The sequence below is a fragment of the Macrobrachium rosenbergii genome, chromosome 24 (genome assembly GCF_040412425.1).
Source record: "Macrobrachium rosenbergii isolate ZJJX-2024 chromosome 24, ASM4041242v1, whole genome shotgun sequence".
Lineage (NCBI taxonomy): Eukaryota > Metazoa > Arthropoda > Malacostraca > Decapoda > Palaemonidae > Macrobrachium > Macrobrachium rosenbergii.
The window spans coordinates 1,036,314-1,063,648 of record NC_089764.1 but is presented as its reverse complement, the minus strand read 5'-3'; positions in this window follow the sequence as shown (position 1 = coordinate 1,063,648).

Below are 27,335 nucleotides of genomic sequence, written 5' to 3'. Positions count from 1 at the left end.
CTCCACACCATTTCACCAACTCTTCCATTCGGCCCAGTCTTATGAACGCCCAGTTGTCATTTAACACCTGACATGAACAGTAGGTGATTCAGAGTTTTTACTACATTATCATTTTTATTATTTTGAATATTCTGATTTCTATCTTATTCACTCAGTATGTATATTCTCGGTGATTTTATTTGACGATTTCTGTTAGTACGTGATTTCTTACTGCTTAGTCATTGCTCTGTTGCAGTTAACTTAGGTTTTCATGTTCCTTTTTTACTTTATATGATTATGTAGTTTAAAGTTTTGTCAGTTATAGCTGTTTTAGTACTTTTAGATTTAGTCATTCAGTATAGGCTTCTCACTGTTTAATTTTTATGTCATTCTATAGATAAGTGACCCAGAAAGCTCGGCTGTGCCTATGTTAATTTCTAAGGAATAATAGTGTCTGCAATTTTACCACGTCTTCTGGCTATCCTATGGCCATCCTGTTCCTCCTTATATATATATATATATATATATACATATATATATATATATATATATATATATATATATATATATATATATATATATATATATATATATATATATCTTCTGGCTATCCTGTTCCTATATTATATATATATATATATATATATATATATATATATATATATATATATATATATATATATATATATATATATATATATATATATATATATATATATATATATATATATATATATATATATATATATATATATATATATATATATATATATATATATATATATATACATATATATATATATATATATATATATATATATATATATATATATATATATATATATATATATATATATATATATATATATATATATATATATATATATATATATATATATATATATATATATATATATATATATATATATATATATATATATATATATATATATATATATATATATATATATATATATATATATATATATATATATATATATATATATATATATATATATATATATATATATATATATATATATATATATATATATATATATATATATATATATATATATATATATATATATATATATATATATATATATATATATATATATATATATATATATATATATATATATATATATATATATATATATATATATATATATATATATATATATATATATACACACATATATATATATATATATACTTTATTCCAACGTTTCGTAATTATCGGATTAATTACATCATCAGGCTGTTAAAATAAGAGAAATAAAATTCTTTGTAAAATCGTGTTAAAAATGAGAAATAAAAATAAAGGCTAAAAATTATTCATTCAAAAAAATTTTTCACAAAATGTACACAAACATTAAAATTAGAGAACAAAAGTTTTAAAAATCATTACATTAAAATGAAGTTAACAGAATATGCAGTAAAGTGAAATTGAAAACTGTGAAAGGGGGGTTACAGAACAAAAGATTAACGACCGACCTAGAGGAGTGACAGCTTTAAACTAAACATAAACATAAATAGAAAGAACACAAGTCAGGATAAATATAGAGGAGAGGAGGACGTGTGAGTGTTTAACGACGGAACAAGTTGTTTGATGAAAAGTGATTCCAGGATAACAAGGTCTTGGGGGTTGGTGGTATGGCCCAAAATGTAGAAGTCTTTATTATCAATGTGTGTTTTACAAATTTTTGAGTGATTTCTGATGTTGGAATGTTCTGGGTTTGAAATTCTGCTACCTGTACGGAAGCTTACGCCACGATGAGAATCGATACGCACCTTAAGGAGTCTACTGGTGGATCCCACTATAGGTCCCTTCGGCAACACATTCAGGGCAAGTATATTTATAAATGACACCAGATGACATATAAGGTGATAACCGATCTTTGGTTTTAAAGAGTGAACCAATGGTGAAAGGGTTCTTAGGGATTAAAGTGACATCAATGGCATAAAAATGATCCTGAATAATTTGAGCGAACTTTTTGTGGAACTTGGGGTCATGAGTAAATGGGAAGCTTGCGTAAAATTTCATTTTTTGGACGGTTAAAACTGCTGGTTTTGTAATGAAATGTTTGTTCAGTAGTTTATGTAAATTCCTATACACCAGCTTTGCAGGGAAACAGTTATTATTAAAAAAGTCAATTAAAAAAGAAATTTCCTTATGAAAAAGGCTCCAGTTCGACGTAAGGATGAGTGCCCTGAGGAGAAGGGTAGAAACAGAGTTGGATTTAAAATTATCGAAACAAGAGATATAAAAGTTGGTACCAAGTCCAGTAAAAGTCTTCTTCCTAAAACCCGTGGTATTAAAACTATCGTATTCTCTAAAAACTAGAACGTCCAGGAATGGTAGACGGTCGTTCGCCTCTTTCTCGATAGTAAACGTTATGCTCGAGTGTATAGTATTGGCATATTCGACGAAGAGGTCAGCTTCGTATTCACCTTTAAAGAGGCCGAACGTATCGTCAACAAACCTGGAATAAAAAGTTTTAATTAGAACTCTGGGTTTCTCGGGCAATTATCAAGCATGCGCTCCTCCAGGGAGCACATAAAGATATTAGCAAATGTGGGACCAAGAGGGGAACCCATGGCCATGCCCTCTACTTGTTTGAATAAATTACCATTAAAAATAAATGCAGTGTCCAGCACTGCGAGTTCAAGTAAAGTTTTAAAATTGTGCGATTAAAATTATTAAAAGTAGAATCAGGAACAGGAAACAGCTTGTTAAGAATTAATTCAATAGTTTCTCCAACAGGGATATTAGTAAATAATGACTCGACGTCGAGACTGGCCATGAATAAATCTGAGTCTTGTGTAAGAATGGTTTCTTTAAATTGAAAGGAGTTATTCAATGAATACTTATTCGTAGTTAGATGCTCAAGCATGGGTACAAGGAATTTGGCTAATTTATAATTTGGTGTTTTGAACGAGGCAAGGATAGGTCTAAGGGGAATGTCAGGTTTGTGAATTTTCGGTAGGCCGTAAAGGATACCAAAAGATGGGCCTGTGGAAAAAAGATCTTGGTAATTGGTTTCATTAATGACATTGTTCTTCTTAAGAGACCTTAGAAAACGGTTGATTTTGTCTTCAATTTTAAAAATATTATAGTAGTCAGGCGTCCCAATGGGTTCAAATTTTGTTCTACCGTTTAAAATACTTTCCATTTTTGATATGTACTCACATTTATTGAGGATCACTGTTAACATAATTACCTTTATCAGGTCGGGTGAGAATGATGTCTTCTGTTTTTGCCAATTGTTTCATGATGTCAAAATCTTCCTTTCGGAAAAAATCCATCTAGTTTTGAGATTTCGAAAGGTGCTGTGAGAAAGTTCGTACAGTCGTTTTTGCAGACTTACTAGGTCAGTTTGAAAGGGGAGTGCTTTGAGACGGTGGAATATCGATTCAAGTGGCAAAAGAATTTTGTAAAGTTAGGTTTATAGTAGTTAGGAGCAGAAGTCCAAACCCAGAGACAGCAAGAACTCCTCTCTTATTACAAAACAATGCTGGAAAAATTAAATACAGTGGTTAAATTATTATGGAATTTGGGAACGGTAATTCCCAGACTAACAAGTTTTCTGTTATGGCGTTCCTGTATATGCGAGATAAAATCCTGTAGACTTTTAGTAAATAGTCTTTTGCAAATAATAGAATCAATAAAAGTGAGTGAATTAAAAAGATTGCTGCGGTGATTGTTCATAAGAGAGCTGTACCTGTTAATTGTGTATATTTACACTTGATTTCCATGTTAAGAAGATTTTTGGTAGCATCTTGGTAGAATTCTGAAGAGTACAAGGATGATTTATAAAGCTTAAATTTGACAGAATTTGGGACAATGTTGTTCAGGACACAATACTGTAGGAAATCTAGGTCCAACTTAGCCTTTTTAGCTTCTTTGAGTAGCGTTCAAATAACCGGCAAGCAGTAAGTACTCCATTATCGTAACGATGTATCACTTAAAGGATGAGTAAAACCTCTAGATCTGAGTCGAAGGATGAAGAGCACAGCGAAGAAGTAGTTCGGATCTCCATTGTGGATAGGACGAGGGGACATCAATAGGAAACGATGATCCAGGGTTACAGATTATTGTGAGGAGTCGGGAGTCAATCCATATAAAATCATCAATGAAGGGCAGAGGACACACAGATATACAAGCTGACTTTTATTCCAACGTTTCGTAATTATCGGATTAATTACATCATCAGGGCTGTTAAAATAAGAAATAAAATTCTTTGTAAAATCATAAAAGCTAAAAATAAAGGCTAAAAATTATTCATAAAAAATTTTCACAAATGTACATGAACAAAATTAGAGAACAAAAGTTTTTTTAATCATTACGTTAAAATGAAGGTAACAGAAAAGATACAGTAAAAAGTCTAAAATTTTAAAACTCGCATATACTGTGAACGGGTTACAGAACAAAGATTAAGACTAGACCTAGAGGAATGACAGCCGTTAAACTAAACATAAACATAAATAGAAAGAACACTGTCAGGATAAATTGTTTTGAGGAGAGGAGGACGAGTTCTGTTTAACTGGGGAACAAGTTGTTTGATGAAAAGTGATTCCAGGATAACAAACTTGAGGTTGGTGGTATGGCAAAATTCTCTTTATTATCAATCGATATTCAAATTTTTGAGTGATTTCTGATGTTGGAATGTTCTGGGTTTGAAACTGACCTGTAAGTCTGCAAAAACGATGAGAACTCGATACAGCACCTTTCGAAGTCTCAAAATCCTAGATGGACCCTTTTGACATTCAGGGCAAGTAAGATTTTAAATGATCACCAATGACATATAAAAACGAAACCGATCTTTGGTTTTAAAGAGTGAACCAATGGTGAAAGGGTTCTTAGGGATTAAATATGACATCAATGGCATAAAAATGATCCTGAATAATTTGAACCTTTTTGTGGAACTTGGGGTCATGAGTAAATGGAAAGCTTGCGTAAAATTTCATTTTTTGGAAATAAAACTGCTGGTTTTGTAATGAAATGTTTGTTAAGTAATTTATGTAATTTCCATTTACACCAGATCTTTTTTCCAGGGAAACAGTTATTATTAAAAAGTCAATTAAAAAAGAAATTTCCTTATGAAAAAGGCTCCAGTTCGACGTAAGGACCTTGCCTGTGGAAAACAAACAAGTTGCATTTAAAATTATCGAAGCAAGAGCTATAAAAGTTGGTACCAAGTCCAGTAAAAGTCTTCTTTCTAAAAACTCCTTTGGTATTAAAACTGTCGTGTTCTCTAAAAACTAGAACGTCCAGGAATGGTAGACGGTCGTTCGCCTCTTTATCGATAGTAAAACGTTATGCTCGAGTGTATACTATTGGCATATTCGACGAAGAGGTCAGTTCCTGTATTCACTTTTAAAGAGGCCGAACGTATCGTCAACAAACCTGGAATAAAACTAGAACCTTAATGGGCAATTATCAAGCATGCGCTCCTCCAGGGCAGCACATAAAGATATTAATTTATGTGGGGCCAAGAGGGGAACCCATGGCCATGCCCTCTACTTGTTTGAATAATTTACCATTAAAAATAAATGCAGTGTCCAGCACTGCGAGTTCAAATAAAGTTTTAAAATTCGTGCGATTAAAATTATTAAAAGTAGAATCAGGAACAGGAAACAGCTTTGTTAAGAATTAATTCAATAGTTTCTCCAACAGGGATATTAGTAAATAATGACTCGACGTCGAGACTGGCCATGAATAAATCTGAATCTTGTCTAAGAATGGTTTCTTTAAATTGAAAGGAGTTATTCAATGAATACTTATTCTTAGTTAGATGCTCAAGCATGGGTACAAGAAATTTGGCTAATTTATGGATTTGGTGTTTTGAACGAGAAAGATAGGTCTAATACCACGGATGTTAGGTTTGAAGAATTTTACGGTTGGCCGTAACTTTTATACTCTTAAGATGAGCCTTTTAAAAAGATCTTGGTAAATGGTTTCATTGATGACATTGTCCTTCTTAAGAGACCTTAGAAAACGGTTGATTTTGTCTTTTTAATAATAACTGTTTCCCTGCAAAGCTGGTGTATAGGAAATTACATAAATTACTTAACAAACATTTCATTACAAAACCAGCAGTTTTAACCGTCCAAAAATGAAATTTTACGCAAGCTTTCCATTTTCTCACGACCTCAAGTTTCACAAAAGTTCACTCAAATTATTCAGGATCATTTTTATGCCATTGATGTCACTTTAATCCCTAAGAACCCTTTCACCATTGGTTAACTCTTTAAAACCAAAGATCGGTTATCACCTTATATGTCATCTGGTATCATTTATAAATATACTTGCCCTGAATGTCAAACAGGGACCTATGGGGATCCACCAGTAGACTCCTTAAAGGTGCGTATCGATTCTCATCGTGGCGTAAGCTTCCGTACAGGTAGCAGAATTTCAAACCCAGAACATTCCAACATCAGAAATCACTCAAAAATTTGTAAAACACACATTGATAATAAAGACTTCCACATTTTAGGCCATACCACCAACCCTCAAGACCTTGTTATCCTGGAATCACTTTTCATCAAACAACTTGTTCCGTCGTTAAACACTCACACGTCCTCCTCTCCTCTATATTTATCCTGACTTGTGTTCTTTCTATTTATGTTTATGTTTAGTTTAAAGCTGTCACTCCTCTAGGTCGGTCCTTAATCTTTGTTCTGTAACCCCTTTCACAGATGGTTTTCAATTTTAGTTTACTGTATACTCTGTTACCTTCATTTTAACGTAATGATTTTTAAAACTTTTGTTCACTAATTTTAATGTTTGTGTACATTTGTGAAAATTTTGTATGAATAACTTTTAGCCTTTATTTTTAGCTTTTATGATTTTACAAAGAATTTTATTTTCATATTTTAACAGCCCTGATGATGTAATTAATCCGATAATTACGAAACGTTGGAATAAAGTCAGCTTGTATATCTGTGTGTCCTCTGCCCTTCATTGATGATTTTAAGTATGGATTGACTCTGACTCCTCACACTAATATATATATATATATATATATATATATATATATATATATATATATATATATATATATATATATATATATATATATACAACACATAAATCTCTCTCTCCCAATATATATTATTATAGAGTCTCTACAACAATTGTTAACTACCAGTTCCTTACGTTTGTACCTATTTTACTAATTTCACATCAATATTGATCTTCCGTGGTTTTCATATATTCGTCTTAATATCTCTTGACTACAGGCCAGTCTCCACAAATGAAACCTTAGGCATCTTTTAGCTATCTCATTTGATAAGTTCCAACAGATATTTTTCATGTTACCGTCGACAGTAAAACATTAAGTTATTCTATCACTGACCGATTAGTACAGTAAACAAGTAAAAAATGCGCCGAATTTTCTTCGGCGCAATCGAATTTTCTGTACAGCGTATAATGCTGTATGAAACTCTCAGTCGCGGCCCATGAAACTTTCAGTCAAGGCCCAATCACGGCTAACTTTAACCTCAAATAAAATAAAAACTACTGAGGCTAGACGGCTGCAATAAAGCATGTTTGGTGATCGGAGGGTGGATGATCAACATACCCATTTGCAGCCCTCTAGCCTCAGTAGTTTTTAAGATCTGAGGGCGGACAGAAAAAGTGCGGATGGACAGACAAATAGCAATCTCAATAGTTTTCTTTTGCTGAAAACTAAAAACAGTTGGATCTACTCAGTAGTTGAACGTGTCAACAGTAAGAAATAAGCCTCTTGAACATCTGCAGAGAAGGGTTCAAGGCAGTACGCTTCATATTAGAATATTTTGCCGAGATGTTGAATGTTAGCTCCTTAAAGAACTAGCCATTCCAATATGAAAAGACGCACGCATACAGACACTTAATATATGTGTATATACATGTATATATACATATGCACACATATATATGTATATGTATATGTATACAGTATATACATATATATGTGTGTATATTTCTTTTCCGAAACCAACCCAGATCAAGGTGAAATTACACAAAAACACAAACACCCACATATATATACATACTCGTATGTGTGTGTGTGTGTGTGTGTGTGTGTATACTGCTGGTAATTCATATAACACGTGGCGGAAAAAGAATAATAAAATCACCATGATGCACCTTTATGTAGTTTAGGCTAACTGGAAAACCTTTAATCCTATCGTTAATTCCCGTTGCTGAGACGCCATTATTAATGTTCTGTTATTTCCGAATCCTCCATCTCTCTCTCTCTCTCTTCTCTTTCAGTTTTAACAGACCATAAATTAGATACAATTCTTCAGTATACCACCGAATAATTAGTTTAGATATATTGAATCCAATATTTAATAAAACAACGAGATATGTTTACATACGCGTGTGGCATTTGTGTAGATCACGATTTCAGTTATTTTAACCAACCAAGTGAGGAAATTCTCTTACATGGTGTCTTCTAACTGCTATTTTGAACTGACTATAAATAAGATTTTGTCTCGATTTATAACAGTCCAATCATTATTACTGTTTCTATATAAGTGAGTTACGAAGAATACTAGTAAATTACCAATATAGAATTTAATGGTGCAAATAAAATTTACTTTGAAAACATATGTGTATACAAAATTTGGTCCTTGCAGCAGCAGTAATTTCCAATGCCTTCCAAATTATCTGAAAATACGCAATTTTTTCTATATAATCTTCAAAGAAATCTTTATATGTTAGTTTTCATATATTTACTATAGATATATTTTTTCCGATATCCAGAGTCATTGTTTGCCTCTCTGTTATCCATCAGCATTAAAAGTTCCCCTGTTCCATTTTTACGACGTTAGAGTTCCTGTTAGTTTAGAAAAAGTCCCATCAAAATCCACTTTGCCGCCGTCTCTCAAGTAATTCCCAAAGAGCTCCTTCTGTTACTTTTCCACTTTTGCAGCTTCTTGCTTGAGGAGGTCGTAAAAAAGACTTTCCGAATTGCACTGACAAAAATAAGAGAATACTCTGAATGGTTTTTTTACCCCCAGGGTTTAAATCTTCGTTTGTGTTACCATCGCTCACGCGATTCAGAGGCAGCCATATGTATCAAATCGAAAAAAATGTTGTAGCGTGTATTTTTATCTCAACTTTGTCAAAGTTTATCAGATATACGTATCTTCCGTGTACTTATTTCATCATTATTATAGCAGCCTTCTGAGCCTTCTTTTTGCCTATATGTCTGCCCACGAAATATCCTTTTTACTGGAAAAGTCATAGCCATTTTCAGCATACCTTCACTCAAAAAGCGAATCTAAATAAAGGTATCTCGACAGCTAGAAGTACTGAGATCAGAAAGTAGAAATTTAATGTAAAAAATACTGTTGCATATTTCCAAAGTAGGAAAGGTATTAATGAAGACGTTTCCTTCATTTAAATAGACAGTAATGCTTCTAACCAAGAAGGAATAACACTAAAACATTGTTCAGAATAATATTAGGTTAACTTGGCACTATGTGAATGGCTTTCTTAACGCAGAGGAAGTACGGAGACCTAAAGCTAAGCTCAGGCAAGAACACAAAACATTTGCTCTGGAAAACACTATTTAATGAAAAGATGATTGCACACCGCGAATGATAAAAGGAGGAAATAGTCAATATCTGGGAGGATACTACGCTCATAACGAGAAATTTGTAATGCAACAAAACAATAGCAACGCTAAATGTTATGCTATAACGTGAAATAGTATTCTTGCCCATAAGTAAAGTTATACGTGTACTCTCTTCCAGTCCTCGGTGGCAATGCCTGCGTAACGATTGTAACTGCAGGATAAGTAGGTTTCCATTAATCCTCAATTAATATGCATAACAAGTTCAACGCCTGGGTCACATGGACAATACTACTTAAAATTCCCCTTCCTCTAAGAGCGTTGGTAGTATTCAGGTATAAAGAACACGATTCAACGTATTTACAACATTCATAAACATCGTGTCTCTGTTGCTTTCATCACGTTCCCAAAATTTTAACAAACCGCATTCTGAACGTTTAGTATTATCTGCAAGGATTGAGTCTCTGTATATATATATATATATATATATATATATATATATATATATATATATATATATATATATATATATATATATATATTCTATATATATATATATATGTGTTGTGTGTGTGTGTGTGTGTGTGTGTGTGTGTGTGTGTGTGTGTGTTTAACGGACAATTCGATTTTAATTTATTTGGAGAGGAGAGGAGAGATCAAATTAAAGATGCTTCATCAGGCGGGAGAGACCATTATTAAGAAGACCCAAAAAGTCGGTCAACACGAGGAAAATATTTTTTCATATTAAAAGTAAATCTTTCATTTGTATGTAATGTTCAAGTTTACTTCATGGAGGTACTCACTCAAGATTTATTGTAGATCGAATTACACTAATGCGTGTAGCAACAATGCCACTTTTCTATTACTTCCTCCCTTAATGTTAAATGGAATCATCCGAGTAGTAAAAAATGCAAGCTCATGCCATTTAATGGCTTCAAAGGAATTATTTCTTTTCTTGGCCAAAGGAGGGCTCTGTATTCTTTTATTTTCAAGGCAGAGGACAAAGTACCGCAAACTACTTGATAAGCTTTCGCTTCTAACCATTTTTGTCACCTCAGTTACATTTACATAAAAGATGTATTTATGTACAAGTGTTTGATCAGACATTAAACCACTTTACTACGATTTACTTTGCATTTAAGATTCGTACCTCTAATTCTTTATCTCTTCACTGACGTACGTGACTAGTCTAACAACTGGCGTACAGATACCTGGTAATTAAATCTAGAATTCATTGCAAGGCAAATTAAAAGTAAACGCCAGCGAAATTTAAATCAAAGTGAGGTGAAAATGTTGTTTAATATAATGGCAATAATTCTTGATGAAAACAAATTTATCTTGTTCTAATCGCTCATAAACAGTAAAGAAAAATAGTAGTTAATTACCTGTACATGTCAGAAGGTCACCTTCTGAAAAGCGTAGACAACTGTTGGGTAGAAAATTGTGCAACAGTTAATAGAGAATTTCTATAATTCTTGTATAAGAATAATGATTGTAACTTTTGAAATGTCTACCCTGATTAATCTTTGCCTGAAATTTTTTTTTTTTACATTTTACTTTTGATTTAGGCATTACTCTTGGTCCTTTTGTTTGAATTTTTATTACGTAAGTTCATGTGGTGTATTAAGAATTTAAGATTCTAGGATAGCCTAGTTTTGGTAAATACTTGAGGAGTGAGCGCATCACTTTTAAATAAATATATGAATATGAAATGAAACCTTTAATCTTAAATATATATAAGAAGATGGAAACTTGAAAAGAAATGTAATTGGATATATCTTCAAACTTTACACTGGAACTGAAAATGCAATAATGGGTCAGAACACCACTGTCAGCTGAATTTGTGCCTTATTAAGCAGGTCAGTAGGTGATATCAAAGGTGGTGAAAGTATCTGAACACAAGATGTTGGACAAATATGCTTAAGTGAAACATGGGGTCTGAGAACTTAAGATGCTACAGCTTCCACCTAGCCACTACCAATGGGCGATAAGAACGAAAAAAAAATACGAATTTAAAAACTGAAGGAGAAATATAACTAGGCGAGAATATACCGATGAAACTATGTTAATTTTAGTAGTTTGGTATTCTCTCTTCTCTCTCTCTCTCTCTCTCTCTCTCTCTCTCTCTCTCTCTCTCTCTCTCTCTCTCTCTCTCTCTCTGATTAGTTCCCTTCCCCAGCCTCTCAAAAATGTTCATAAGTTAAGAAAGACAGAAACCCACGAAAAGCTCAATAAATATCAAACGGAAATCTTTATGCAAGACTATTTTAATATTTATGTGTATGTGCACAAATGTATGTCAAAAAGTCTGTTAAAAAATTCATATATAGCTAATCAGCAAGAACAAATAAGGTCTACAGTAATAATCTTTAGAATACAATGAAGGAATCTATGCTGTAAAATGTATAGTTATTGAAGATACGGCAAGAATTTCATAGAGATTCTGTAAACCTTTTTTATGACATGTTATAGTGTAGGGTCCCACACGAGCCTAAACAATCCTCCATCTTACCTAGCCCTAAGGGCATCCGCTCCTCACAACAAGCATCTCCTAACATATACAAAAGCACACACATATAAGAAACACAGCCTACACCATACATCCTTTTTACGTATACTGCCGTTCATAATAATGTCACGTCAATTGTATCATTCCTAATAGAGGCAATACAATGTCAGTTTTCCAGCTATATTTATCAGAAGAAACACAGTTGACTGCATAGTAATCTTTATTTTGCTTGTCTCGTGTCAGCCACTATATTTCCACTTGCAAGAGCCCTTGACCTTTCTGTTTGTTGTTTTGAATAAATTAGTGAGTTTGTAGACACTGCCTCTTACTCACGCCTTCGCTACATTGGTGACCATGGAGATGTCCAGCCCAGCCTGCCCCGACGATGCCAGCCTCTCCAGTGAGAGTTGCCACTGCCCCCATACATCTGTCCCCCTTCACTCCCCACAACCCAGAATCTTGGTTCTTCAGGGTGGAGACAATGTTACGGTCGAAGAAAATAACCTCCTCAGCATGCAAAGCAAGTGCCATTCTCAATTCCTGCCAGACAATGTTTTCAAACAAGTTCCAGAATGGCTCACAGAATCAGTGAAGGACTAGCTGAAGTCAGCCTTCAGCATGCCACCAGCCCTAAGAGCCAAGAAGTTCCTGAACAATGTGGGGGCAGCCATAGGAGACGAGCGACCATTGCACATCTAAAAGCAATTTCGGTGGCTGGTAAAGGTACCTGCCATAGACAGCCAACCCAAGTCAACCCCGGACCTTGTGAGAGAAGTCCTCCTCACAAAATGGCCTTGCCAAACAGTGGCAGCCATGTCTGCCTCCACCATGCCCTAACATTGGTTGACGCAGGAGCCCATCCTGTTACCCATAGCAGCAGCAGCACAATGGTCACAGGAGTCAACCGACATGGAATCTGACAGTGATCCAGAGGAACCAGCCACCCCCTCCAAAAGCGGAGCTTCCCCAAACAATTCAGCAACAGAAAGACCAGGCACAAGAAAAACAAACCACCAGAGGGAATGTGCTTCTTCTATTGGAAGTTTGGAAGAAAGGCCCGCAAATGTGACAAAGGCTGCCTGTTCTCAAAAAACATGCAAGAGGGTCGCACAACCAAACGTCAACAGTAAGCAGACTTGTTGCCTCGTAAGAGAAGCTGTGCCTGCTTTCCGCTGTCTTTCTTCCAGCAAAGGGTCAAAGTTGCTTCTTTATAAGGGATGATATGTCGAACACAGAATTCCTCGTCGACACCAAGGCATGCAAATCATTCATGCCATTCAGCCCGCAAGAATGACTTAATCCTGCCCCACCCATCAACATCCATGTATCCACCGCTAGTGGAGCACCACTCAAGATATACGGGAGGCAGACCATGAAACTGTCATTCAATGGGAAAGGCTGCAGCTGAACATTCATCATGGCAGACATAACATTGGCGCTTTTAGGAGCAGACTTCCTAAAAGAATACAACTTGCTGGTGGATGTAGCATCAAAACAGGTGAACCTGCAAACCATCCCCACATCATCACCACAACAACTAATAAAGCAACCCATCACTGTATTGTCACCACAACAACAGATACAACAAATTGCATTCATTGCATCAGCCACCCCACCCTGAGAAATACGCCACCTCCTACAGGAGTTCCCCGTGGTCTTCAAAGATGACCTTCAGTACAACTTAACCAAACCAGCAAAGCACAACATCCAGCTCCACATAGAAACAGAAGGTCCCCCATTCCACTTCCACTTCAGACATTTGGCCCCAGAAAAATTCACCCATGCCAAACAAGTATTCAGGGAATTGGAGAATGCAGAAATATGTCAGAAAGCCCATGCGCATCCCCCCTCCACATGGTACCAAAACCCGACGGAACATGGCAGCTGTGCAGAAACTATCGGCGGCTAAATATTAAAATGAAGCCTGACAGATACCTGTTGCTGAACATAGCAAACATCACTAACCAATGAATGGAACCAAAATCTTCATCAAAACTGATCAGCTGAAAGGATACTTCCAAGGTCCAGTAGCAAAGGAAGACATAGGAAAGCCAGCGATCATCACCCACTTCAGTACCTACACACTCAATTTACAGCTGCTCCGGCCTTCAGAACTCGGGAACAACCTTCCAAAGACTAATGGACAAGCTCCTGGAAGATCTTCCCTTCTGTATTTCTACGTCGACGACATCCTTGTATTTAGCCCCAACCTTGAGTAACACCTAAAAGACATCAAAAGGGTGCTACAAATACTCAAAGAAAATGGACTTGTAAAAAGTGAAGACAAATGTGAGTGGGCAAAAATGATGGTGGAATTTCTGAGACATAAAATAAGCCCAGACAGCATCAAACCCCTCCCAGCAAGAGTAAAAGCAATCACCGACTTCCCAACACCAACCACAATCAAAACAGCACAAGTATTTTCAAGACTAATTAACTACTATAATCATGAGCCCAAAATATAATTGTTTTAAAAGAAAACCCAAAATATTATGTTGGTCAAATATTCAAGATAATGCATTTTAATTAGCAAAGCATGCAATAACCTCTGCAGCCACATTAATCTTTCCACTACCCTATACGTCCTGCCTCGCTTTGATGACTGACATGAGTAACATGGCGATGGGTGCAGTACTGGAGCAGGACACTGATGATGACCGCTGAGCGTTGGCATTTTTCTGCAAAAAGTTAAGGGCAGTGGAAAAAAAGTACTCCATGTTTGATATACAACCCCTGGCAGTTGACAAAGCCACCCGCCACTTCCATCAATTGATCAAAGGATGGCAGTTTGTCTTACAAAAAAGTTAAGTATATCTTAGTTTTACCAGACCACTGAGCTGATGAACAGCTCTCCTAGGGCTGGCCCGAAGGATTAGACTTATTTTACGTGGCTAAGAACCAATTGGTTACTCAGCAACTGGACCTACAGCTTATTGTGGAATCCCCTTGGTACACATGGGTTAGCATGGCAGCAGTGTCACCTGTCTGCAAGAGTTGAACACTCCCGCACCATCTAGTACCTGAAAGAGTCTTCAAACACCGTAGCCAAACACACTATCGAGAAACTGCTCCAACACTGCCCAGATCAGGATAGTCTATCCCTAAATAGCAGAGGTGCAAAAAGACATGGACCTACAGCAACTGCGGCGGGACAACCCCGCCCTCACGTGGAGTGACCTGTCTATCAACCATGGAGAGACAACCATCACCTGTGGAACAAGTACTGGATGCCATCTCCCCTCCCTGTCAGCAGGTCTCAGAAGGAAGGCTTTCAACCTCACCCACAACCTGTCCCACCCATCAGGCCGCGCGACCGCCTGAATAGTAGTGGAGCAGTACATCTGGTGGGGAATGAAAGCCAACATCAAAAAGTGAACAAGAGATTGCCTTCCAAGGCACAAAGAGAATGGAATAAGAGTGTTCCACAAAACACACTGGTCTCTCGCCCACATCCACATCAACAAAGTGGGCCCTCTAACCCCCTCCGAGGGGTACAGATACCTGTTCACCATCACTGATAGAAATAACAGGTGGCCAGGAGCAAAACCGATACAGTAACAGGCAGCAGAGCATTGTGTGAAAGCTCTCATCAGATGGGACAGCAGACATGGAGTCCCACAGATCATCATGAGTGCCAGGGGGGCCAACTTCACGTTCAGTTTATGGAATGCCCTCGCAGACAGTTTGGGGACAAAGACAGTACACACGGCGGCCTACAACCCAGAAGCCAACAGCATTGTTGAAAGGCTACACCAATCATTGAAAGCATCACTCACCGCCAAATGTCAAGGCAGGAGTTGGAGAAAGGAGTTACCCTGGGTCCTACTGGGCCTGAGAAGGTCACCACACGTGGCACTCAACACATCTCCAGCAGAAGCCCTGTATGGACAAGCATTAAGATTACCAGCAGACATCTTTCAATATCCAACCAGCCAAGACAACTTATGACTTGGCCAGAAAAGTGTGCATGCCCCTAAAAACTGCAGAACATAAAATATGCATTCATACAAGTGGATACACACAGAGCCCCCCCTCTACCCACCCTACTCAGGACCATACAGGATCATCCAAAGAAGAGACAAAGACTAACAGATGATAGTTGATGGCAGGACTTTCTGGGTCCCCATCGATCACCTCAAACCAGCATACCTCCCAAACATCAACCTACAACCACAGGCCTCTCTAAGGGGGGAGTCCAGTAAGGTCCCACACGGACCTACACAATCATCCATCTTACCTGGCCGTTCGAACTCATATCCTACGGGCATCCGCCCCTCACAACAAGCATCTCCTGGCATATGTGCCAAGCATACGCATATAAGAAACACAGCCGACATTATACAGTACATACTTTTTATGTATACTGTCGTTCATAATAATGTCACGTTAAATGTATCATTCCTAAAAGAGGTAATACAATGTCAGCTTTCCAGCTATATTTATCCGAAATCTGTTTACATCTTGTATTTAGAATTATGTGCCATTCTTCATTCTCAAACAAACACAGCTGAATGTATATTAATCTCTATTTGTTCGCCTCGTGTCAGGCACTGCATTTCCATTCGCAATAGCCTTTGAACTTACTGTTTGTTGTTTTGAGTAAATTAGTAAGTTTGTAGCTGCTGCATCTTACTCACGCCTTCTCTACAACAGTATTGTAGATTTTATCAAATTTCATCAACAACTCCCATTTCATAAAGGATAAACAAATTATCTAATGTTGTAATCTAAACTCGAAAACAAAAAGTTTTTGGCTGCCCTTAATTCAGAAAAACGTTGATTTTCGCTTAGGTTATCTACCCAGTCCTTGAAACCTAATCGTGGTGATAAACAAGGTGATGCAGACAAAATATTCAGCACATCAATGAAATTCTCGTCTTGTTCGTAATAATTTATGTTGTCTGTTTTTCTTATTCTTTTTATAATCCTAAAATGATATCCCGATGACAGATGGAGAATAGTAAAACTTTTAGCTGATAACAGAGAATTGCCAGGTAATAAGGCAAAACCAATCAACATTAATATGAAGTGTACTTAGAAAATAATTGTAATTTTCTAAGGTGCAGCAATAAAAAAAATGTAATGTACCCTAGAAAAATTGTGCTTTCTCCTTAATATGATACGTGGGAATAATAACTGAGCTAATGTTCCAAGGTATTTAAACAACAAGCAAGACGGGTTTTAGGTGATGAACGACAAATATATATATATATATATATATATATATATATATATATATATATATATATATATATATATATATATATAAATTATATATTAACAGTAATACGTCGACGCTAAAAGTCAGTTATGTATCTGCAGAAAGAAATTCTCATAGAGATCAGAGCTTTTAATCCAAGTAAAATTTTGAACTGATAATTCGGTATACATTCATAACCTTGAAAAAATGTGGAGAAGATAGCACTGCACTGCGTGTGTAAGAAATCAAATGAATAGGTGATCAATTTTTCATCTGAATCATGCTATCATTTAAGGAGGAAGAGACCATTGACGTGAATACGACAGAAACGCAAAGACAAGAAAAGGGCTGAGACTGAAACAGACATAACCACAGGCCATCGAGAAGAGATTCCACCGGCAAGCATCAAATGGAATAGTTGTCATGAAGGATATCGTAAAATAACTCCCGTGAACCATGGCAGAAAGAAAAAGTAAGAAAAGCAAAATGAACCAATGTTTTGATATAAGTAAGTTTCCCCTAATTTCCATCAGCATTCTTATGACTTTTGGAGAGGAAGAACACAGGCTATTGTACAGTATAAAAGCGTTAGATTTTCGAGGGTTTTCTAATATCAAGAAATTACACAAAAAGAATAAAAAATATGTTACAATATATTCTTATATGCATATTAACTTCATGTATGAATGATTAAGCTATATTTTCTAACATAAACGCGTTTCTTAATATTGTTAGCTAGAAATACAATGTTGAAAATCTCGCAGAGGCATTAAAAAAGGATTTTTTGTACACTAAATTTGTTGTATCTTATAACACTACCTTAGATGCTTTTGTCCGATTTTTTCAAGCTTTTACCATGCAGTAATTTCGATGGATATGGTAACTGATAAAGTTGATTGTTTATTTTCCAGACTTGATGAATTTTTATGAATGCTTGTTGAAAAAGTTGATATCTTTTCATATTTGATTATTAGTATCATCTTTTCACACCTCTCTTTACTTTACTTTTGTATTGATATCTTCATCTAGATAAAAGCAAATTACATAAATAAAACCTTTAGAAGTTGGGAGAGAGAGAGAGAGAGAGAGAGAGAGAGAGAGAGAGAGAGAGAGAGAGAGAGAGAGAGAGAGAGAGAGAACATCTCCAGCTTTTCATTTTTGTATTAAAAGAAGCCAGGTGATAAATAATTCTCGTCCTCAGAACACTCGTTCTTGGAGTTTCTGATAAAACCTACCAGGTTCATCACAACAAAACAAGTTTGTATTTGCTGAACCCAAAAAGAAACAATAAATAATTTAAACCAAGACCCATATTCGTGTTTTTTTTTTAGATAAGAAATATAATTCAATGTTTACCATTCAAAATTTAACAGAATTTACCCCACTTTTTAATATTCCACTCTATCGAGTTCGATAGAATAGAAGGAATATTGAAATCGCTTTGAAGAAATTTTTTTTTCTTTCCAGTGAGAAATGGAAAGGAGGAAATTGTTTTCAGACTGTAACCGGAACAACCAAAAATGTATTTCTATCTCAGTCCCTCAGGGGAAATGTGACAAGAGTACAAGGTTTCCATAAACTTTAGAAAACTGGTTTGTCAAATATCTGCAAAATAAGCAGTCCCTATTCCGCTAACTGAACAACTATGAAAGAGTTTAGTAATGATGTCAAAATTGGCTGACAACGTTTAAAGGCGAGTATGGCATGACAAGTAGATCAAAGAAGACTGGAAACCAACCATTAACAAACTCCATTAGATATGATGATCATTTCTTTCAGTTAGCTACAGATAGATGGCATACTTTTACAACAAAAGAAAGCCTAACAGATATTGATGTTTTTAATGTAAAACCGACGGGAAATTGGCGGACTGCCCTTTCGTAAATTATGACTTGGAGAGATAAATATGGGGATCTTTCCAATGAAAAGGTGACTAAGAGCCCTACGTTTACAGGTACTTACAAAACCAGGGAGGAGATATAAACTGAATATATATATATATATATATATATATATATATATATATATATATATATATATATATATATATATATATATATATATGTATATATATATATATATATATATATATATATATATATATATATATATATATATATATATATATATATATATATATATATATATATATATATATATATATATATATATATATATATATATATATATATATATATATATATATATATATATATATATATATATATATATATATATATATATATATATATATATATATATATATACATACATATATATATATATATATATATATATATATATATATATATATATATATATATATATATATATATATATATATATACATATATATATATATATATATATATATATATATATATATATATATATATATATATATATATATATATATATATATATATATATATATATATATATATATATATATATATATATATATATATATATATATATATATAAGGTTATATATAAAGTCACCAAAGATGGTAGATTTTAAAATGGTAGTTGCATTTTATAGCAGGAACTACTGTTTCCATCAACTGACCTGCAATCATAAATAAATATATATATATATATATATATATATATATATATATATATATATATATATATATATATATATATATAATATATATATATATATATATATATAATTATATATATATATATATATATATATATATATATAAAATGCAACATATCTATTAATTTACTGTAATATATCTATTCTTGTAATATCTATGTCTTTCAGGAACATTGCCATGGTCTTTCAAATGATTACCCTTCATTAAGGACATCGTACTGGAGTTGATACAGTTCATTCGTGTAAGATTGTCATTCACAAAATTTCTGACGACTCTTAAACGGAGACCACTAGATTTCCATTACTTTTATGTCCCAGATCAGGAAAAAAGGAGATAGAACTTGCAAGAGTATAATTTTAAAAATTTATCTAGTTATTTTTCATTTCTACATTATACTAGTGTTACTAACTCGATAATCTTGATTCTTCAATATCACGTGCTGATTGTAGTCTTCGTGGTATTTCCGTTTTGAACCCAACCGCCATTATTAAAGCTTTCATGATTGACAAACCTCGATACATCTACAATACTAAAGGTTATAAAATCCAAAAATTATTGTCAATAATATTCATAACTATTCTAACCAAACCACGGACATCTCAAAAGTAGTTTCGCTGATAGACACAATAACAATAATAACGACATCAAAAGTAAATGCGACATGTATGATTTGTAATATTTTTTAACCGACTGATTTATCTTGAGACGTTGCTGAGAGAGGAGGAAGGATATGATCTGTTCTTGATTTGCATTCCTCATCCACGCCATGTTCTTTAACGAAAAAATATGATTTGTCCTCATTTAGTCTCTATTTTCATGCTAATCTTAATGCTTTGGAAAAATCTTCAGGGGAATGGAATCTTTAAAAACTGATCTATTTTCTTCATTAAGCTAATTGTGAAGACGAGGTACAAGCTATAATGAAGAAGAAGAAGAAAGAGGAAGAGGATGTCGAGGAAGACAAAGCGGGGGAACATAAAGAGGAAGAAGATGTGGAGGAACATGAAGAAGAGATCGAAGGAGGAGCATAAAGAAGAGACAGGGTAGATAAAAAGGAAGATAATAAGGAAGAGGAGAAGCATAAAGGGGAAGAGACAGAGGAGGAGCATAAAGAGGAAGAAGAAGAGTAAGAACAAAAAGAGGAAGAGAAGGAGGAGGAGCATAAAGAGGAAAAGACAGAGGAAGAGCATAAAGAGGAAGAGACAGAGAAGGGGCATAAATAGGAAGAGACAGAGAAGGGGCACAAAGAGGAAGAGACAGAGAAGGAGCATAAAGAGGAAGAGACAGAGAAGGGGCACAAAGAGGAAGAGACAGAGAAGGAGCATAAAGAGGAAGAGACAGAGAAGGAGCATAAACAAGAGGGGTAAAAAGAGGGAGAGAAAGAGGAACATAGAAAGGAAGAGCATAAAGAGGAAGAGGAAGAGCCTAAAGAGTAAGAGAAAGAGGAGGAGCATAAAGAGGAAGAGAAAGAGGAGGAGCATAAAGAGGAAGAGAAAGAGGAGGAGCATAAAGAGGAAGAGAAAGGGGAGGAGGAGGATAAGGAGGAAGAGAAAGAAGAGGAACATAAGAGAAGAGAAAGAGGAGGAGGATAAGGAGGAAGAGAAATAGGAGGAACATAAGAGAAGAGAAAGAGGAGGAGGATAAGGAGGAAGAGAACTAGGAGGAACATAAGAGAAGAGAAAGAGGAGGAGGATAAGGAGGAAGAGAAAGATGTGGAACCTAAAGAGGAAGAGAAAGAGGAGGAGCATAAAGAGGAGGAGAAAGAGGAGGAGTGTAAAGGAGCATAAAGAGGAAGAGAAAGAGGAGGAGCATAAAGAGGAAGAGAAAGAGGAGGAGCATAAAGAGGAAGAGAAAGAGGAGGAGGATAAGGAGGAAGTGAAAGAGGAGGAACATAAGAGAAGAGAAAGAGGAGGAGGATAAGGATGAAGAGAAAGAGGTGGAACATAAAGAGGAAGAGAAAGAGGAGGAGCATAAAGAGGGAGAGAAAGAGAAGGAGATGGATACGACGAGAAGAAGAGGAGGAAGAAAGAAATCAAGTTGTAAATATGAAGCTTTTAATACATATACACTTTCATGGTCTCTCCATAAATTTTTACAACCCGAGTAGGTTATCTTTTTTTCTGTATTTTTCCATTGTATTACGCCATCTCTACAGACCCCCACTAAAACCTACGAAGCGTCACCCCTTTCTTTACTAAAACACGCATTTGCATATCTGGGTTCCCCACAAGACTCCCCTTTTAACAAAACTGTTACTAATGCAAATCACCAATTCACAAGACCGCGGCGCCAAATTTGTTCTCACAGTTTATGGTGCCTTGTGCTGTTGAGTTAACGATCTGTATTTTCACCTGTTCCAGCATACAAATATATTTTGTTCTATTGAGTATTGATTTTACATACATTTATATCAATAGCATATGTGGAATTTCCTCATAATTCACATGAAACAAGAACTTCAAATCAGTATTAATTCGAAGCGTTAAACAGAAATTTTATTGAAGGAATGAAGCAGAGAAATCTATTGAATATTCAGGTAAAGTATGTCACGAAATATGTAGAAACTGGAAATTGGTAGACAATGTAGAAAGAGAGATATAAATTCATTGCTCCCAAAAATGAAGGAACAACGTTGAAGAGGCAAAGATAAGATAATTCATAACAAGTGTTAGGGAGAGGAACTTCAGCAGCTAAACTAGGAACGCCGCTGACTACCGTTAAATGTACCCTCAAAAGAGATGTACCTCATAAGCTTCGTTGCTTTTGTATGAGATGGAGAAAAATTTACAGCTGCTGCAAAGTGGAGGAGGTACTTAAAATATTTTTCCTCTCCACTACTCTTGAAAAAAAATACAGCAGTGATATATTATAAAATCCACGTCAGAAAGTAAGTGAAAACCGGGACTTTGAACAAGTACTTTCGTAGTTTATTCTATATTTTCAAGTTCACAGTGAATACAAAAGAAGTTGACAGAGTCTTAATTACAAAAACAAAAGGGGGGGGGGGGTTGCAGCTTGTTAATCTGGGCAGTATGTTCCTTTCCTTAAACAAAAAAGACAGGGACATAGGATCAAGGAATAATCCAGGGTAGAGATTAACATTCCCGGTGGAAATAGCTTCAATAAACACAGTCTCTAGCAAATTCCTTTTCTGATGGTCATTGACCTTGTAGATTATCGCTGACTTATCCCAGTTCATCGTGTGGCCTGTCCTAAACCAATGATCAGCAATGCCATTATTTGATAAGCCTCTTGAAATGGCATATTTGTGTTAGGAGCTTCTTACTTTTAGTCCCTTTGATGTTTGACCAATATAAATCTTATTACATTCTTTGCAAGGAATACTGTATGCAATATTGTTTGAAATGGTTGGGCTATTCTTAATTAGTATATTTCTAAAAATATTATATTTAAATACTAAGTTAATATCAATAGTTTTTAAAGTGGGCACAGCAGGAATAAAATCAGGATGAAATAGTAAACAGAGAACATTCTCAAGTTCGTTATTAACACTGGTTGGATTGTAATATGTCTTTTTTGCTTTACTTTTACAAAGTTCTAAAAAGTATGGAGGGTAACATAATGAATCTCCTATTTTATCAATAATTTTAAACTCCTCTTCCAAAACTTCAGGACTACAGATTCTAAGAACTCTAAGGTATATACTGGAAAATGTTGATGCCTTAATTTGTTTAGCATGATTAGAGTAAAAATGAATATATGACAAATTATGCATGGATTTCCTATATACTTTAAAACAAAAATTGGTCATATTTCTAATAAATAAGACATCCAAAAATGGTATACAATTATTTTCTTCATATTCTATTGTGAATTTTATGGATGGTACAAGATTATAAATTGTTTGCAAGAAATCAGGAATATTTACATTTTCTTTTACTATACAAAACAATCATCTACATATCTAACCCAAAACACCTTAGAGAATAGATTTTGGGAATAAATCTAGACTCAAAGAATTCCATGTAAATATTAGACAAAATTACCATTGAAAGGGAATTTACAATATTTTATACAAATGAATATCAAATTAATAACAATGTTAGGTAATTATAGATTATACAAGTCCAAACGTTGTGATAAATATTGCAGTAAGTCATCAATAGGAACTTTAGTAAATAAAGATGTCCCATCAAAATCCGTTAATTTGTCAGTACTAGATAATTCCCCCGGATTGGATAACAGTGCTACTGAACAGAATTTGTAATAGACTTAGATTCAAGCTAAATAAACTAGTGCTGTTATTATTCCTGGTATGGGCTTTTGCCAAGGATATCGAAATTGTTTATGCCTATAAAACATATTGGCAAAAGCCCTTACCAAGAATAATAACAGCACCAAGAGAAACAACGGTGTTTACAATGTTCCCTGCCATGATTGCAGTGGTTGTCACTAAGGGGAGAGTTGTAGGGGACTGGATGTAAGATTGAGGGAACACAGTAGGGCCTATGCTCTTCATGCACAGGGAACTGCTTTGGTAGCTCATAGTTTTAATTTGGACCATAGAATTAATTGGGATGGTGCACGAACTAATTTTAAAAGTGACGATTCTCACGTGAGAAGATTAGTTGACAGTGATGCTATATACATGGGAATATCTGTTGAAGATAACAAGACATTTACAAATGAAGACCCTTTCATCAACTGGTTTATTGCCAAACACTACATAAAACATTTTATTTCAAAACTGACGTTGACCGTGCGAACCCTGATGCTCTGCTTCCTCTTCCCCTCTCTCTCCTGATAGCCGACGTCCCTGCGGATGGTCCCGACTATGGCACCTATGCAACACAGGCAGGAGCAACATCGCAAATTCGAAGATCAAGGAGGTTGGCACAACTGCCAACTGAATTTGGAATAAGCTAACAACATCCGAACCAGCACTTCCGTGATGAGCTGTTATCTTCTCACCCCGCCCCCATTTTTTAAAAACTATTCATAAGAAAACTAACATTTCATTTTACAGTTTAACGTTAGCACTGATGAGGAACACCATTTAAGTGTTCGAAAGTCTTTGTTTATTTCACACAGTAATATAGTTACTATATATTTGTGGATTTTTATTACACACGTTATCTGTAAAGGCAAATACAGACAGGGATTATCAGGCCCACCTCATCCTTAATACGTAATCAAAGCAGAGCTTGGATTTGCCATAGATTTTGATAATCATTTTTAATCACTCTGAAATATCAATTTCGGACTAAAAAGTTTATTGAATTACCACTTATAAATGACTAAAGAAAAATCTAAAAGACAAGCAAGACTCTCCGAGAGGCTCTGATCTCCATCTGGGGCAGGAATCTCTGCTGCAGCCAATTTCATGCCATCCGCGAGGTATTGCACCTCTGGAACCCTTGTCAGGCATGCCTGACCCTCAACCACTGCCAGTGCCACTTGTGAGCACTGAGCAGTGCCACGCTCCATCTGGCACGGACGTTGAGCCATCAATTGAAAAGGACCCTGTGCCGGGTCCAAATCGTGAGGCAGATCCTCCTCCGGGAGATGCAGGATTCCCCACGGCACTAATCATAGCAACGGGAGAGCTTCCGGCACCCGACACCACTTCTTCACCAAATCTGTCCCTAGAGGATGAACCCTGGAGGATCAAACTGTTACACCTTCTCTGGGAGACCAGGAACTGGCCTCCTCGGACGCAGAAGTCGAGATCGCTCTTGCTCTGGTTGTCGCAGCAGTCGGAGTAGGGAGCCCTCCTGTAGCTTCTGAAGTTACCCCTGACTTCACGCCAGCTAGCCTTTCTGGCCTTTCCCCAGAGTCGGTGCCCTCATCACCTCCTAGATCTGACACAGATAGGCCTTGGAGGAACCCAAAGAAGAAGAAGAAGGGGGTGGAAGAGAGCCCAGTAGTTGCCGAGCCATAAGCTCATCCTGGCACTAGTGCCCTCTCGGCACAGTGCCCTACCATCTTAGAGTGATACTGGTCCCATGCCCAGAGGAGGTAGCCAATGTGATCTCTTTCTCATACAGTAGCCTAGACCAGATTAAGTATATCAGACTAGTAACCTTGTCCCTTCCACTTACCATCGAGCCGCAGTAATCATGTAAGTAGTGTAACTAAAACCAGAAAATCTAAACCATTGTGAAAAGAGCCACTATGCTCATGACACACACGGCCTAAGACCTTAGTGAGGTAAACATTTATCATATGAGGCAAATCTCATGTATTAACCAGTAATTACTAATTGTATTGAAAAACCTTGTAATTTAGTTAGTATATTATCCCTTGCGTTGGGGCTATGGTCGGGTTAGGATAGGTTAGGCTAGGGAATACCATAGAATGTGCCATTAGGCATCACGATTATAGGAGGTAGCATGTAATAACCATAAGCACCTGCTAGTACAGTTAGAATTCTGTAATATAACGATCAAAGCTCATATCCTATCTAGAGTTAGGTAGATCCGTAACTAGTTAGGCTGCACAGGACAAGTCTGCTCAGGGGAGAAGAGTAACCTAACAGAGGCAAACAGCTTGCTTAGTACAGACCTTCACGTCCGAAAGGGAGTGAAGGCCCTCTTAAGGGGGGGAGCTTTTATAAATATTCTGCTGTTCGCCCTCTATGCATTTTATTGTAGAGAAAATACGCGAACAAAGACGAGAAGGCGTCTTTGTATATGTCGGGGTAGGCTGGGTTATTTAAAAAAAATAACGTCTTTAGGGTAGCATTAGGGACCTTGCCCACAGGGAGGGTTTTCACCCAGTAACCTCTAGTGAAGGTGGTCTTAAGCTTTCTTCTGCTTTGTCATATGCATTCGGCGATGTTTGTCGAAATTCCAGATTGACCGGCAACGGGTCAGACAGAAGAAAACTGCCCATGGAGTCGCATGAGCGTTAGAGCTCCTGATAGTTCTGTCCCTTTGTCCTTTTTCCGTCTTTATTTACTAAGTGAAGTGACGAAATAAAATCCCAGAACTCCCGGGTGTCCGATGCAGTGCCCAAGCAGCCTACGTGAAGGTAAGTCTGGAAATTTTTCAAAGAATCGTCGATTCGCTAGTATCTCAGTCTGTATTTCCATTTCTTTGTTTTCCCTCTTCGCCACCATCTACGACACCAAAATTTAACCAGTTTACTTTATGAAGTCTAGAGTAAGAATAATTAATATTGCTTAGCGACACTCAACCATTCCCGTGTAGTAATCAGGAATTAGGGAAGGTTAAGTAAGTAATTTTCAGCATTCATGCAGCCTTGCGTCTCGATCCCATTGTTCGGAAGTGAAATAGCCTTTATCAGTACTAAATTACATACGATATAATCCATTGTGTTAAAACCCAATGTGAAGCAAAGGAAAAATTGACCGTGTCCAAAGGGGGCGATAGTTCATGTAATTTCCTCACTAACTATACATTCTTTCTTTGTCGGGACCAATTGTATTGTGATTTCTCAACTAGCGACCTTATTCCATTAAGTAACTGTCTGTCTTTGAG